The 13,654-nt window shown below is 62.9% G+C and overlaps 1 pseudogene; it reads right to left on the minus strand.

Annotated features, from left to right (window-relative positions):
* Positions 1 to 4,924: 4,924 nt before the first annotated feature.
* LOC141977154 (HAUS augmin-like complex subunit 5) lies at positions 4,925 to 13,618 on the minus strand (annotated as a pseudogene).
* Between the last annotated feature and the right edge of the window lie 36 nt (positions 13,619 to 13,654).

The following is a 13,654-nucleotide window of genomic DNA, read 5'->3' on the forward strand; positions in this document are numbered from 1 at the left end:
AGCACTGAGCTGGTTCGTGATGGGAAATCATCCAAGCTGGCCCTAGGGAGACATCTGTGCTCTGACACACCCAGGGCACATTGCTAGCCCACCCCCAAAAGAGAGGGACAGTCACCGCCCCCCACACTGGAATATTCACAATCTTGCTCAGAGACATAACCGCACACAGTTCACTCCCACTGCTCCCAACACAAGGACCTCCCACCCCATGCAGCATGTGCGGAGGCCTGTGGAACTCACTGCCACTGGACAGCTACCCATGGGAATGGACCATTCCAGGAGACCAATAGACATAGCCGTGGCGACAGATGAGGATGGGCTCCCAGGGTCTGACCCAGGCTGAGACTGGGCTAGAGGGGCCCATGGCTCAGATCTAGAGGGGTCTATCCAGCAGCGGACAGTGTGACCCACACACAAACCCACCGGAAGCACCTTTCTTAGCGGATCTCCCAGGCCATCCCCCACGTTGCAACCCGGCCCCACTCCCTTGCTCCCACACACTGGCGGGTTGGGTAACTGCTGAGGGATACGCAAGAGGGAGTCAGAGCCAGGGAGAGAACCCAGGAGTCCTGGCTTGCCCCTCTCCGCCCGCCCCCCCCCACTCTAATCACTAGACCCCACTCCCCTTTTAGATGTTAGGCTCACTGCCTCTTCTATCCCTCTCCATCTGCCCATCCCTTTGCTGCAGGTTTTTGGGGTGTCACCCCTGCTCTGCACTCCTCCAGTGCAGCCCAAGGCCTTCCCTCCCCCCAACCACATATCCTCTCCCCCTGGTACTGGATCATCTGCCTGGTCCCCCCACTCCCTCTCGGGGCGCGCTGTGCAGTGTGGCTGGGGATTGTGAATGACCCAGCACCAGGCAACGCGGAACGGAAACCACAGGCCCTGCCCGCCTGATCTGCCCTCCAGGTGCATCGGAGCCCAGCGCCCCACACCTCCACCCTGCTGAGCCACAGGGGGCAAGCTGAAGCCCCACCACACTCCACAGACAAAGATTCGGGGGAGGGATAGCTCAGTGGTTTGAGCGTTGGCCTGCTAAACCCAGAGTTGTGAGTTCAATCCTTGAGGGGGCCATTTGGGATCTGGGGCAAAAATTGGGATTGGTCCTGCTTTGAGCAGGGGGTTGGACTAGATGACCTCCTGAGGTCCCTTCCAACCCTGATATTCTATGAAGGTCAGGCCAGCCAGCCCTTCCAGGATGGGGGAATCGCTACTGGAGTTGACAGTTTGGGGGCTGTTGATGCATGGAGAAGCGGTTGTCACTGCAGCCGGCAGAGGGCAGCAGAGCATGCACGCACACAATTGCAAACGTACACAAACACATGCATGAATCCAGCCACACACACACACATTACTAACATACACAAACACCCACACAAATCCAGCCACACCAATACACACACCTGCACAGCCACACACACAACCCCCACCCCATACCTACACAAACACCAGCCCACACACAAAAACCCCTGCAGAACCCGATTCATACACAAACATGCACAAATCCATACGCTCACACACACACCCCCCTTTCCCCTCCTATACACACAATTTCAGTCACTGCGACACTTCAGTTGGACGGGGTGTCTATTTTCTGCCCCCCCAGGGCAAATAGGGGGCCAAGGGGGCACAATCCAATGCCAGTCAAGGTGGGTTTCGGGGGGGGGGGGGGGGCATGGTTTCTGCACCATATGGTTCCTGGCACAGGCTCCTTCGAGGATTTGCATTTCTTGGTAGTTTTTATCCCATCACCACTTCCTGCCCAGCCCTTCCTGCTGTGTGAGATGGTTAAGAGGGGGATGGGAAGAACCCAGGAGTCCTGGCTCCCAGCCCCAGCTGTGCTAAGTATCCAACCCCACTCTAACCCCAAAGCTGGGAATGGAACCCAGGAGTCCTGACAACCAGCCTTCCTTCCTCCCTCTAACCACTAGACCCCACTCCTGCCCATTTTGGGAGCCAGGACGCCTGGGTTCTATCCGGGCTCTGGGAGGGGAGTGGAGGCTACTGGTTAGAGAAGGAGGAGCCAGGACTCCTGGGTTCTATTCTCAGTGCTGCTGTGGGCCTCTCTTTTCCTCCCATTTTTTGGGTATGGAGACTGTAAACTCTTTGGGGCAGGGCCTGTCTCTTGCCTCACCCAACAGGGCCTTGATCTCAGCTGGGGCAGGGACTGTCCTTGTGTCTGTGCAGCCCCCAGCACAACAGGGGCCTTGCTTCTGCCCCAGTTTCTTCAGGTGCTGCTGTGTACAGATCAATAGACCTGAATACTAAAAGCCATGGCACCGCCCTTGCCGTGCAAGGGCTAAATGGGATTCTTACCCCTGTGACCCTCCGTACATCCCCCCCCCCCCCCAGTTCCCCGATTCTCTGCCTGAGCCTCTTGTGCTGCTCAATGGCAGTGAAGAAAGCCGCCCAGCCGTAGCGACAAATGAAGACGGGGAGAAGGGAGGAAAAAGAAAAAGCTTTGCAAAAATTGGTCACACCAATAGGAAACCAGCAGCGGTGGTTTGCGACTACACCTGCCCCCCCCCCCCCCCGCCCGGCACTTATCCGTCCCCCTTGGGGAGCAGCGATGGACGGAACAATCAAAGTAGGTTCTGGAGATGTTTCTACAGCTGCTGGTGTCTGGGCTCCAGCTGGCGCTAGGCTGTGTTCAGTTCCTCTCTCTGGAATGCGCCCCCCCCTTCCTTCTGGTACAAAAAAATTTCCTCTTCCTTCCCATTTGTCGCAGTCAATGTCACTGAGCTTAAAGAACCCAAACCAAACCTCCCAGGGAGAGACACCCACGGCACTGCTCAGCTGGAGCCCCGCAAGGGAAGACGCCTCCCCCTACCCATTCCCAAGCGTATGGAAAGGGGTTGGGATTGGGGAGCATGGAGGTGTCATGGGGCACCTATGGATGGTCAACCCAAGCAGGGGAGAAAGGATCTCAAGCCAAAAGGGAAGTGGGAGGGCCTGTGCCCCCAACATGGAGAATTTGGGGTGGAACCTTGCTTAACAGGTCAGTCTGTCCTTTCTGTCACTGTCCCATTCTAGCTTTATCTAGCGCTCCTGTTTGTTCATTTGTTCTTTTTCGTTCCTTTCCTTCTGTAGCTTGCAGGTTCTTGCTTGCTTTTTTCCCCCTCTACCTTTCATGCTCTCTCTTTCCTTCATTTTCTAACGTTTTTCCTCTCCCTTTATTTCTTTCTCTGCCTTTCACACTCTTTTCTCTCTCGCTAGTTATTTTTTTTCACTTGCTCTTTTTCCTCACTCCCTTCCCGCCAAGTGGGTTCTCACGCACAGATTTCGGGGCAGGTTTCCCTCCTGACCACCAAGTGGATTAAACACGCCCCAGCAGCGTATTATGGGTTACCCAGCAGCTCCACTGACAGGACCACAGCTGGCCCGGGAAACTGGGAATCTCGTGCCCTGCATCAAACCAAAAACCCGCTGGCATCAAGGGAACAAGATCCGTGGCCGAGACCCAGTTGGATTTTGGGGGCGGCCTTTGATATTTAGAGGAGGGGCAGGGAAGACTTTTCTCGGGCTCAGAGCCACTTTGATAGTCTCCAAGATTCTAGCGCTTTGCAATCGTGCTGGGCTACTACATTTGTTCCTCAGTAGGGAGAGCCGGGGCTTAAAGCCGGTTTGTACAGCAGGGAGCAAAAGGGGGACTGAAAGGGGGGGGGGCTCCCAGAGCCAGCAAGGAAATCACAAGGGCTATGAAGATTGATCCACCATCATTCCTGGAAATCAATGGCAGCAAGGCACCAAAAAGCCTGGGAAGGTCTGGGCCTGCTGGACGAAAGCTGCTGCACCCAGAGATTGCTCGATCCTCCGCACTCGGTTCTGCGGCCACGTTAAGCACAGTCCGGCAAGAGGATGTTTTAACCAGCCGGGCTGTGACTGAGCTGAGGGGAATTAGCAGCCTTGGAAATGACAGTGGGGTCTCATTGGCTCCCTGGCCGGCGGCATCTTGGCTGTGCCCAGGGGATTGTTTGATTTGCAGGGTGCTGCGGGCTTTTTTGGGGCGGTGTCCTGGGGATCAGCGAAAGCCTGTATATGCTATCAGCCAGCATCGGGCCACGGGAGCCCATGTCCCCCCAACCAGCTGAGGGTACCCCAGACCCCGTCAGCTCCCAGGGGATGGGTAGAGCGCTGGCACCCTCCTTCCCTCCGCAAATCACCCAGGTGGTGGCCGGCTCTGGGACACTCCCAGGGCCCGGTCTGAGGCAGTCAGAGGGATCAGCCTGAGAGGGGCCTCCCGCCCCCCACCGATAGGTGCTGTCTACCCCCACTTCCTAGCTGGGGGTCCCCCCCAGTAAAGCTTCTCTCCACTTGATTTCCAACAGGAAGGGGGAGGGAGTGAGTCTGGGAGCCAGGGCTCCTGGGTTTAGGCCACTCACCTCTCCTGTTCCATCCCTCAGTTTCTCTATGGAAGAGGGATAAGGACAAAGTTGCCCAAACCCCCACAAAGGCTTCAGAGGTGGTTCTGCCAAGGAAGGGATGGCCGCAGCCAGGGCGGCGAGCTCAGGGGTGGGATCTAAGGGGCTGTTGCTACCTCAGCACAGGAATAAACCCCTGGGTTCAGGTGCCCGGGACAGGGCCGTCTTTACTGGCCCCTAGGGCAGGGCACAAGGGAGGGTGGGATGGTCCAGGCAGAACCACAGGCCAAGCCAGCCTGGAGCAGCCAGATAGAGCTGGTGCCCCCTAGCAGGGGACCATTCCCCACCCACCTGAGCCTGCCAGGCCCTGCCCTGGGGCAGGTCGGAGCTGGCATCCCCAGAGGGGAAAGGCCCCATGTCCCAATCCCTGCCATACACCTGAATGCACATTTAGTCAGTTTATTCAGAACAATGGGAATTACAGAACGCCACAAAACCCACGTGGGATCCCCCCCACACCTCAGCTCAGCCCCACCAACCCTCCACCCCGAGCATCTGGTCACCCCCCCTTACACTGACCCCCCACTTTGCGGAAGAGGGGACAGCTGGACTGGGCTAGGCCTCTCAGTAACTCCACCCCAGATAGGTGCGTACCACCCACACTCCTTCCCTAACACGGGTGTGGCTACCTACAACTGCACCTCCCCGAGCCCCTCCCAGGCAGGACAGGGCCATCAGGCCCAGCTGTGCTGCTGGAGGGTCTTGAGGGCCAGGGTCCAGCGCTCCAGCCACTGCTGCAAGGTGAGGGCCCTGGCGGTGCTCCGCCGGCAGGGAGAACTGCCCCGGCTGCTCCCACCTGAACACAGGGACGGGGAGAGAGTGGGGAGCGGGTGAGATGGCTCCTTCCGGCCCCCCGCCCCAGTCCCGTCCCCCCCCCCCCCCCAAGCACAGACACCACCACGTCCACACTCAACCCGCGTGCACAATCTCTCCCCCAAATCATCCTTATAGCATATGCCCCACCGGCCGCTCCCTAGGTACGCCCATTCTCCAGAGGCACCAGACCACCCCCTTCCTTCCCACCCCAACCCCCCCCAATCAGTCCTCCTGTGCCCCCCCTCCACTTGGGCAAGCCCCCTTCTTCCTCACAGCCCCCACCCCACCCCAGGCAGGGGAGAACCAACCCTGGACCCCGTCCCAGCACAGGATGGGCAGGGCTCCCCCCTCTGGAGAACAAGGTGTCCCATAAACCAGGTGGGCGGGGGCTCCTCACCAGGCGCGATCGTGGCCTGCACCTCGGGCCAGCGCTCAATGCGGCGCTCGCACTGCTCGGTCACCAGCTGCATCCGCGGCCCCAGGGCTCCGCCTGCTCCCGGTCGTGGTCCCGCAGGGCCTGCAGCAGGACTGGGGGAAAGAGACACTGGTGAGGCCGGGAGGAGTTATGGCTTGGGGGCGGTGCTGAGCTGTGCTGGGCGGATGCCATGGTCCTGCCACCCTTCAGGCCGGCTCGTGTGCCAGGAGGGTGCCCCTCGCAGACCCTGGGAAGGGGCCGCAGGCTGGGGGTCGTCCCCCTGTCCCCCTTGGGGAGAGCTCACCTTGCACGTCGGTCCCCTGGCGCTGCTGCAGGCTGGCTAGCGCCTGGCTCTTGTAACCCAGCTGGGCACGCAGGGCCAGCAGCTCCTTCTTCAGCTCAGCCATGTGGGGCAGGAGGTGCTCCGGGGCCTGGGGCAGAGACAGATAGACACAGGGGGTGAGGGGAGACAGGGCCCGCCCCCTCTCCCCCAAGATCACCCCCAGAGGGCTCTGGGGAGGTTTAATGCAGAATAAACTAGGGGGGTGCTCCTGCCCCACCCCTTCCCGGGGCCCCCCATCCCATCTCTCCCCAGAAGAGGGTCTCATAGAGGAGGGGTTCACTCCCACCCTGTGGGGAGACATTCCTGCTCCCTGCCCCATTGCTTCACCAAGTGTGCGTCTCACCTTGTAGAGAGGGAAGCCGGCAGCCTGGCACACAGTGAGGAAGGCCCGGTGCTGGGCGAGCCCCGTCCGGTCCAGCCGATGGATGGAGAGCTCGTGGGCCGGGACCTGCTGGGACCTGGAGGCGGGGACGACCGGGTCAGGGCAGCCGAGGATCAGCCCCTGAACCCCTCACCCTCAGGCATCCCCCCTCCCCACCGGGCACCCCAGCCCACAGCCCTCCCGCTCTCCAGGAAGGGCTGGCGGGGCCCCGTCCTGCCGGCATAGTACAGCATTGGTACCCCCGGGAGAGCAGGTACCAGTGTTCCCAGAGTATTAATACCCCGAGAGTATCAATGCTCCTCTCACCGCTATAGGCTACCGACGCTCCTAGAGCATTATCAGCCCAGAAAGTATTAATCCTCCCACCACAGATCTCGGGTACCAATGCTCTCAGAGCATTACCCCCCCGGAGGGAGTATTCATGCTCCCACCAGAGTATTAAAGCCCCTGCCCTATTCTCAGGGTATTAGCTCTCCGCCCAGAGAATACGGGGTTGTCATGAGTATTCCCCAGCACCAATGCTCCTGCTTCTCTCCATGCCACGACTGCAGCATTAATACCACTGCCTAAGTATTGATGCTCCTCCCAGCGGCCCCAGCTTGGGGCAGAGGAGCAGAGTATCAGTACTGCTCTGCAGGCACCTATCTCCCTCCAACCGGCAGATCTCAGGGTGCTTTTCCCAGGGAAGGGGAGGGGGGAGAAAATCCCAGGAATCCTGCATACCCCAAGTCCAGTAGTGCAGGAGGGGGGCACAGGTACACCCCCCTAAGGCCAAGGGGCGCCCCTCCATATGGGGACCCAGCCACTGGGGCAGCCCAAGAGGGGATAGTTGGCCCCAGGACCCTGCTCGCTGTGGGGGAGAGCAATCAGACAGAGCAGGAGGGTGGGGGGAGACTCACCCCGGGAGGCTGCGGTGCAGCAGGCAGGGGAGGGCGATGGCCCCCAGCTGCCCGGACCTCGCGCTCCACCCCCCCGTGCAGCCGCTGCGACTCCAGGGTCACGTCCTGTTCCGGGCCCAGCAGCTTCCTCTGCACGAAGGCCTGGACCTGAGAGAGAGAGTGGGGTTTGGGGGAGACCATGCTGGTGCCCCACCCTCCAGCCCTGGGCCCCATTCCCCCAGCCCTGCCGGTGCCCCTCAGTCCCGACCACAGCCTCCTGGTATCCCAGCCCTGGACTGCCCCATCCTCTGTCAGTGCCCCTTGATCCCGCCCCTTGGCATGGGAGGGTGTCTCACCTCGGCCTGGTCCTTGCGGAGCTGGATTTGATGTAGGAGGTGCCTTTGATCAGCGCCCGGACGTGCTGCTGCTTTTTCCGCTGGGGGGAGAAAGTGTCAGTCCTGGGATGCTTCAAGACAGTGTCATTGCTCCCCCCGGGCCAGTAAGGCACCCCCAGATTCAACCCCGCAATCCCTCCCTTTCCCACAGAAGGAACCCCCCGACCCCCAACTTGTCCACTCCTTCCTTTCCCTGCCCCTCCCCCATCATCCCCAAACCCATATACTCCCCCTAGCATGCACCCCCTCTACTTCCTTCCCCCCAGGCCAGCCAAGTACCCTGTGGATCCCCCTCCAGGAACCCCCCACCCACGGGCACCCTCCCAGCCAACCCACCTCATCCTCCTGTGTGCCCTACTGCCTCCCCACCCCCCAGGCAGGTCCCACGTGCAGAGGTTGCCCTGCTCTGGCCCGCAGATTTCCCCCCCGCACTTCCCGCACTCACCACAGGTGGCGGAAGTCCAGGATGCGCTGACGCTTGCTCTGCAAGGCCTGCAGCTCGGCATGGCGGGCACTTGCCTCCTGCTCCAGTTCCTGGCAGCCTCCGACGCAGCCCATCCCGCAGCCCTGCCAGCCGCACAGCCCGCAGCTCCAGCTCCAGCACCGCCCTGGGGGCCGGGCGGGACAGGCCAGTTCAGTGGGGGGTGGGGGGGGCAGGGAGGAGTCTCCCCAGCAGGGGGTGCTCACCACAGGGCCCCGAGAGCGCAGGACAGGGAAGTCTCCCCAGCAGGGAACGTGCTCCAGGGGGCCCTGACAGAGCCGGGGTACCCCTGGGGTGGGAATCCGCCAGCAGGGAGCGCTCTCCCAGCGGTGGGTGGTCACGAACTGTGCAGGGCTGAGTCCAGGGGGCGGGGTGTCTCCCAGGGCCTGGGGCAGCTACCTGGCGAGGATGGCGTGCTCCGAGCCGTCCGCCAGCAGCCGGTGCATCTCCTGCACGAGGGAGGACAGCTGCGCCGTGCCACGCTGCTCCCGGGCCTGTAGGGGGAGCTGCTGCACCCACAGCTCCTCACACCTGCTCCAGCCTTCCTGCAGCCGGGGGAGGGAGCAGGTAAGGAGGGGCCAGGGGACTCTGCCCCTTCCCTCCCACTCTATCCCAGCCAGAGATATGGGCCCTGTTGTCCCTGGGACCCCCCAGCACTGAGATACAGCCCCCTCCCCCTGATATATCCCACACTCCAGGAGCCCCAGATGTGGCTCCCTCCCCCCCGCTATATATCCTAGCCATTGGGACTGCCCAGCCCCCACATACGGCCCTGCCTGCCCCCCCGCATGCCCCACTCACCTGTATGAGGCCCCGGACTGAGGGCAGGGCTGCTGGCAGCCCCGCCAGGTCTTCCAGACGGGAGCTCTCGTAGCGGAACCTGCAGGCCAGAGGGCAGAGATACAGGTCCCAGCATTGGTGCCATGGTCACTGCAGCACCACTGGGGTGACAGGCCCCGGAGCCCCGACTCTGCCCCCATGCAGTACAAGCTGCCACCACCAGGGGGCCAAAGCCCCACAGCACCCCTCTCTCTCGAGCTCTGACTCTGCCCCCACCCCTAAGTACAAGCACCACCACTGGGGGGCGATAGCTCCGTACAGCACCACACCCCCACACTGTCAGCCCCTTAGCGGTACCCACTTGAGGGCCTCTACGTCGCGGGGAATGTCAATGCGGCTGGTGAGCTCCTGCATCTGCAGGGTGTTCTCCAGGGCCAGGTGCTCCAGGGCTGCCAGGACATGGTTGGGAGGGTGGGAACCCACGATGTCCTGCGTGGGCAGAGAGGTGGGAGATGAGCCACAGTGGGCCAGGGACGCTGTACCTTCCCCCACGGCTGGCTCCAATGCCCCATGCGGGGCTAGAGGGCGCTGCGCTGCAGGGAGCAGGGCAGGGGGCTCTCCCCTGGCAGCCAGGGCTGCCTCAATGCCCCAGCCCGGCGCTAAGGGGCGCCCAGCTGCCCCTCCCAGAGGTGGCTGCATCCCTGCAGCAGGCGAGCCGTCCCCAGGGTCCCTACCCCATTGCTCCTCCCCCCCCCCCCCCCGTTACCTCCACCGTGCTCAGCCAGTGCTGGTAGGACGCGTCCAGCAGCTCCTCGCTTGTCCCGCTGCTGAGAGAGACACACATGGGGCGGGTCAGAAACAGAGCACGGGGGAAGGGGAGGGCAGGGGAGCTCACAGGGTCTTACGGGCGGGCCCCAGATGTGCTGTGCTCGAAGAGTGACTTCAGGAAGTGGAAGCGCAGCTGGCAGGCCGTCCGCACGTCCCGCTGCGGAGACAGGGACAGACACGCGGACGGGTTACCGGGGTGGGGAAGACACGACGGCCCTCAAGAAAGCTGCAGATCGCCAGGATCTACTGGATCCTCCCCCCTTATTGGGATCCAAGCACCAGGCTCAGGGAGATCCCTCAGGATCCCAAGACCCGGGCTCAGTCCGATTCCCTCCTCCTTCCCAACCAAACCCCGTCGCCAGATCCCACAGGGAGATCACCAGAGCCCCATGCTCGCATTCACAGGGCTCAGATTACGGGGTACCCCTTGTCACTAGATCCTGCCTTGGCATCTCCAGATTCCCCCCCCCATGAGATCCAGGACTGGGATCCCCAGATCACCATCCCCAACTAGCAGAGGGGAGCAGGATTCTCAAATTCCTCTCCCCCCGCCCAGGATCTACCCACTATCCTCTCCCCAACTCACCAGTACTTCAGGCTCCAAGCCAGCAAATCCGAGGTCAGGCACCTTCCCTCCCACCGTCAGCTCCACCTTGGCCTTTCTGCAGAGACCAGAGGAGGCTGTGAAAATTGGCGGGGTGGGGTGGGGTGGGGCGGGGGTGAGGGGCGGGAGAGGAAGGGGGAGCACAGTTCAGGACATCCCCCCCCATCCCCAGCGGGACCCTGCCATGGAGCAAAGGATCCTGAGAGATGCTACCCAGGGTGGGCAATCCCCAATCCCTAATGCCACCTGCCATGGGACCCCCTACCAAGGAGCAAAGGATTCTGGGAGCTACTGCCCAGCAGAGATGTCCACCAGCTAGTGCTTCAGAAGCAAAGGATTCTGGGGGACGCGACCAGGAGCAGTGGGGACCCCACGCTAAGGACGGAACCACCCCCCCCACACCTGCTGATGTCCTTCAGCTGCTCCAGCCGCCCCCTCAGCTGTGCTACGCTGCCCTGCAGTTGCTGGCGTTCCTTGGCCAGGCGGGCCGCATAGGCCTTGAGCAGCAGGGAGCGGCGCTGGGCGTCACGGATCCGCTCCTGGGCCGCCTCCAGGGAGACCTCTGCGGGGTGGGAGCAGAAAGAGCATCAGGGAAACCCCACCCCAAGCCCCAGACGATAACTACTAGGCCCCACTCCCCTCCCAGAGCTGGGGATAGAACCCAGGAGTCCTGGCTCCCAGCCTCTCCCCTTCCCTTGCCCCGCTCCCAGAACCCAGGAGTCCTGAGGTGATGGGTGTGAACCCCACAGGTGATTGTCTGGGGAGGGACCATAGGGGGAAAATCAGCAGCCCCAGGGGCCACGGGAACCTTGCGGATGGGGAAGAGACCACGTACCCCCAGGGACGGCAGGGAGGGGGAACAATCCTGCCCCCCCCCCCCGCACGAAGAAGTGGGGGGAAATGGATTTGGGCTGCAGGGGGACGATCCCACTGGGTGTTGGGGGAGAACAGATGGGAGGACTGGGGTGGACTTTGTGCCCCCCACCCCCAGAGTGATGGCCTGGGGTAGAGCGCTGGAGGCACAGACTACGCCGCCTCCCAGATCCTTGGGGCTCCCCCCTTACCGTCAGCCATGACCTCGCGCTGGGCTGTCTCTATCTGCAGGTCCAGCTGCTGCAGCTCCCCACGCAGGCGGGCCACGCCCTGGGCAAGCTGCTGGCGCCGCTCCTGCTCTGGTTCCGACCCACTGGGCTTTCCCTGTGGGGAGGGGGAGACACCGACTGCTATAGACCCAGGCATCCTGCTCACCCCACGGCAAGGCCCCTGCTCCATCCACCCTGCAGCACCCCAATCCCAATCCCCCACCCTCATCTCCCAGATCCACAGCTCAGTAACAAGGCACCCACTGTCCCCCACCCTATCCCATGCCATAGGACCCCTCTGCACCACGATCCCACCCGGACTCACTTCCCATCCACTGCTGCCACCCTATTCCACCCCGCAGCACCACCTGATCCTCACCTTGCCCCACGACCCCATCCCCTACCCTGACCCACTCTATCCCACCCCACAGCACCCCGATCCCCTTCCCCGCCCCTCCAAATCCTGATTATCATCCCCTACCGACTCCCCCACCCACCACAGCAACACCCAATCCCACCCACAACACCCGTCCCCTCCCATCCCACCCACAGCCCTCACCGACATGCCCCTATCCACACCTGCCCCATCTCTCATTCAACCAGCAGTCTCCACCGGCCCCCTCACCTCTGCCTCCTCCAGATGCTGGTACCTGAGGCAAGGCCTGAGTAAAGGAGGCTGAACGTGGAGAGTGACAGAGGACTGGACGGACGGACGGAGGCTGGAGCCAGCAAGCTTGGAGGTCCAAGGCCAGGAGACAGACGCCAGCCAAGGCTCGGCAAGGAAATTAAACCCGCTCCTATAGGGCATAGGGGACACCGGGCTGGATGGGCCCAGGGGCTTGATCTAAGTGGCAGGGACGGGGCAGGACACTGGGCTGGATGGGCCCCTTGGTGAGAAAGTTGCCCATAGTAACAAGCCCCCACGACAAAGGGGAACGAGGAAAGGATACCACAGCAAGTTCCCTCGGATCTTCTTCACATTCCTGTGAGGAAAGAGAGAGGGGTGAATCTACTGCAGAAGCAGCAATGGCTCTGGGAAGGGAGGGGGGTCCAGTGGTTAGAGCAGGGGAGGACGGGAGCCAGGACTCCTGGGTTCTACCCCTGGCTCTGGGAGGAGACCTGAAAAGCAGAAGGCCCCCATGTCCGATTCCCCGCTGCTGCCCCGCTGAGCCAGCCAGTCCCCCGCCCTGGGGCCGGGTGGGAGCCAGCGGCCCTTTGAGGGGAAAGGCGCCACACCCCATTCCTCTCACCTCTGGTGGTGCACATGCCGGGTGACGTATCTCCAGATCTCCGCACACTGGCCTGAGCACATCCTGGGGATACAGAGCAACAGCATCAGCCCCACAGGGACGCGACCGGAAACCTCTACGAGGAGCACGGGTGGCCCTCGGTTGAGGGCCGTATACCCCCCCCCCCCACGTCCCTGCCCCAGGGCTGGATACCCCCTTTTCCTTCCCTCCCCCCACCGGGCCAGGCTCATCCAGGTAACCTCACAGGGCTTGGGGGTAACCTGGCAGGGGGCTGGGAGGCCCTTTTCTGGGGGAGAGCGGAGTGGGGGGGGGGGGCTCTGGCCCCACAGCTGGGATACAATCAAGGGGCCCTGAATGTGGATGTGGGGGGAGTAGGGCAGGCAGGGAACCCATGGGGAAGAGAGGTCCCAGGTGGGTGTGTGAGGGGGGGTGGGGGCTGAGGCAGGAAGGTACCAAGGAGCAGAGGGAGCAAGGGGGGGCCAAGAGGGGAGGACCACCAGGGGGGCAGGACGCGAGGAGAGAGGGAGGCCGGCCCCCACAGCGGGGACCCCGAAGGAGCAGGGGAAAGGCGGCCGGGGGGAGCCGCAGGAGCCCGCAGACAAGGAGGGAAACGGGAACCCGCGGAAGAAAAGGAGACGGGGAGCATGGTGGGGGGGGCCAGGGGGCGGAGGGTGCCAGTGCTGGGAAAGGGAGGGGACGGGAGCTGGGCGGTCCCCGCGCTGGGGGGGGGCTGGAGCCGGGGGCGGGTCCCCGCGCTGGGGGGCCCGGGGCTCTCACCGGCGGAAGGCCCCGTCGGGGGGCACCTTCCCGGGGGGCAGCCCCATCTCCTGGGCCGCCCAGAGCTTCAGCTCCAGCGCGGGCCCGCCCCGCTCCATGCCGGGACCCGAGCACCGAGCGCGCCGGCCGCTGCCGCAAAGCCCGCCGGGAGCTGGGGGCGGAGCCTGCCGCTGCTGGGGGGCGGGGCCTGCCCGGGGAGGGG

The sequence above is a fragment of the Natator depressus genome, chromosome 24, assembly GCF_965152275.1.
Source record: "Natator depressus isolate rNatDep1 chromosome 24, rNatDep2.hap1, whole genome shotgun sequence".
NCBI classification, from domain to species: domain Eukaryota; kingdom Metazoa; phylum Chordata; order Testudines; family Cheloniidae; genus Natator; species Natator depressus.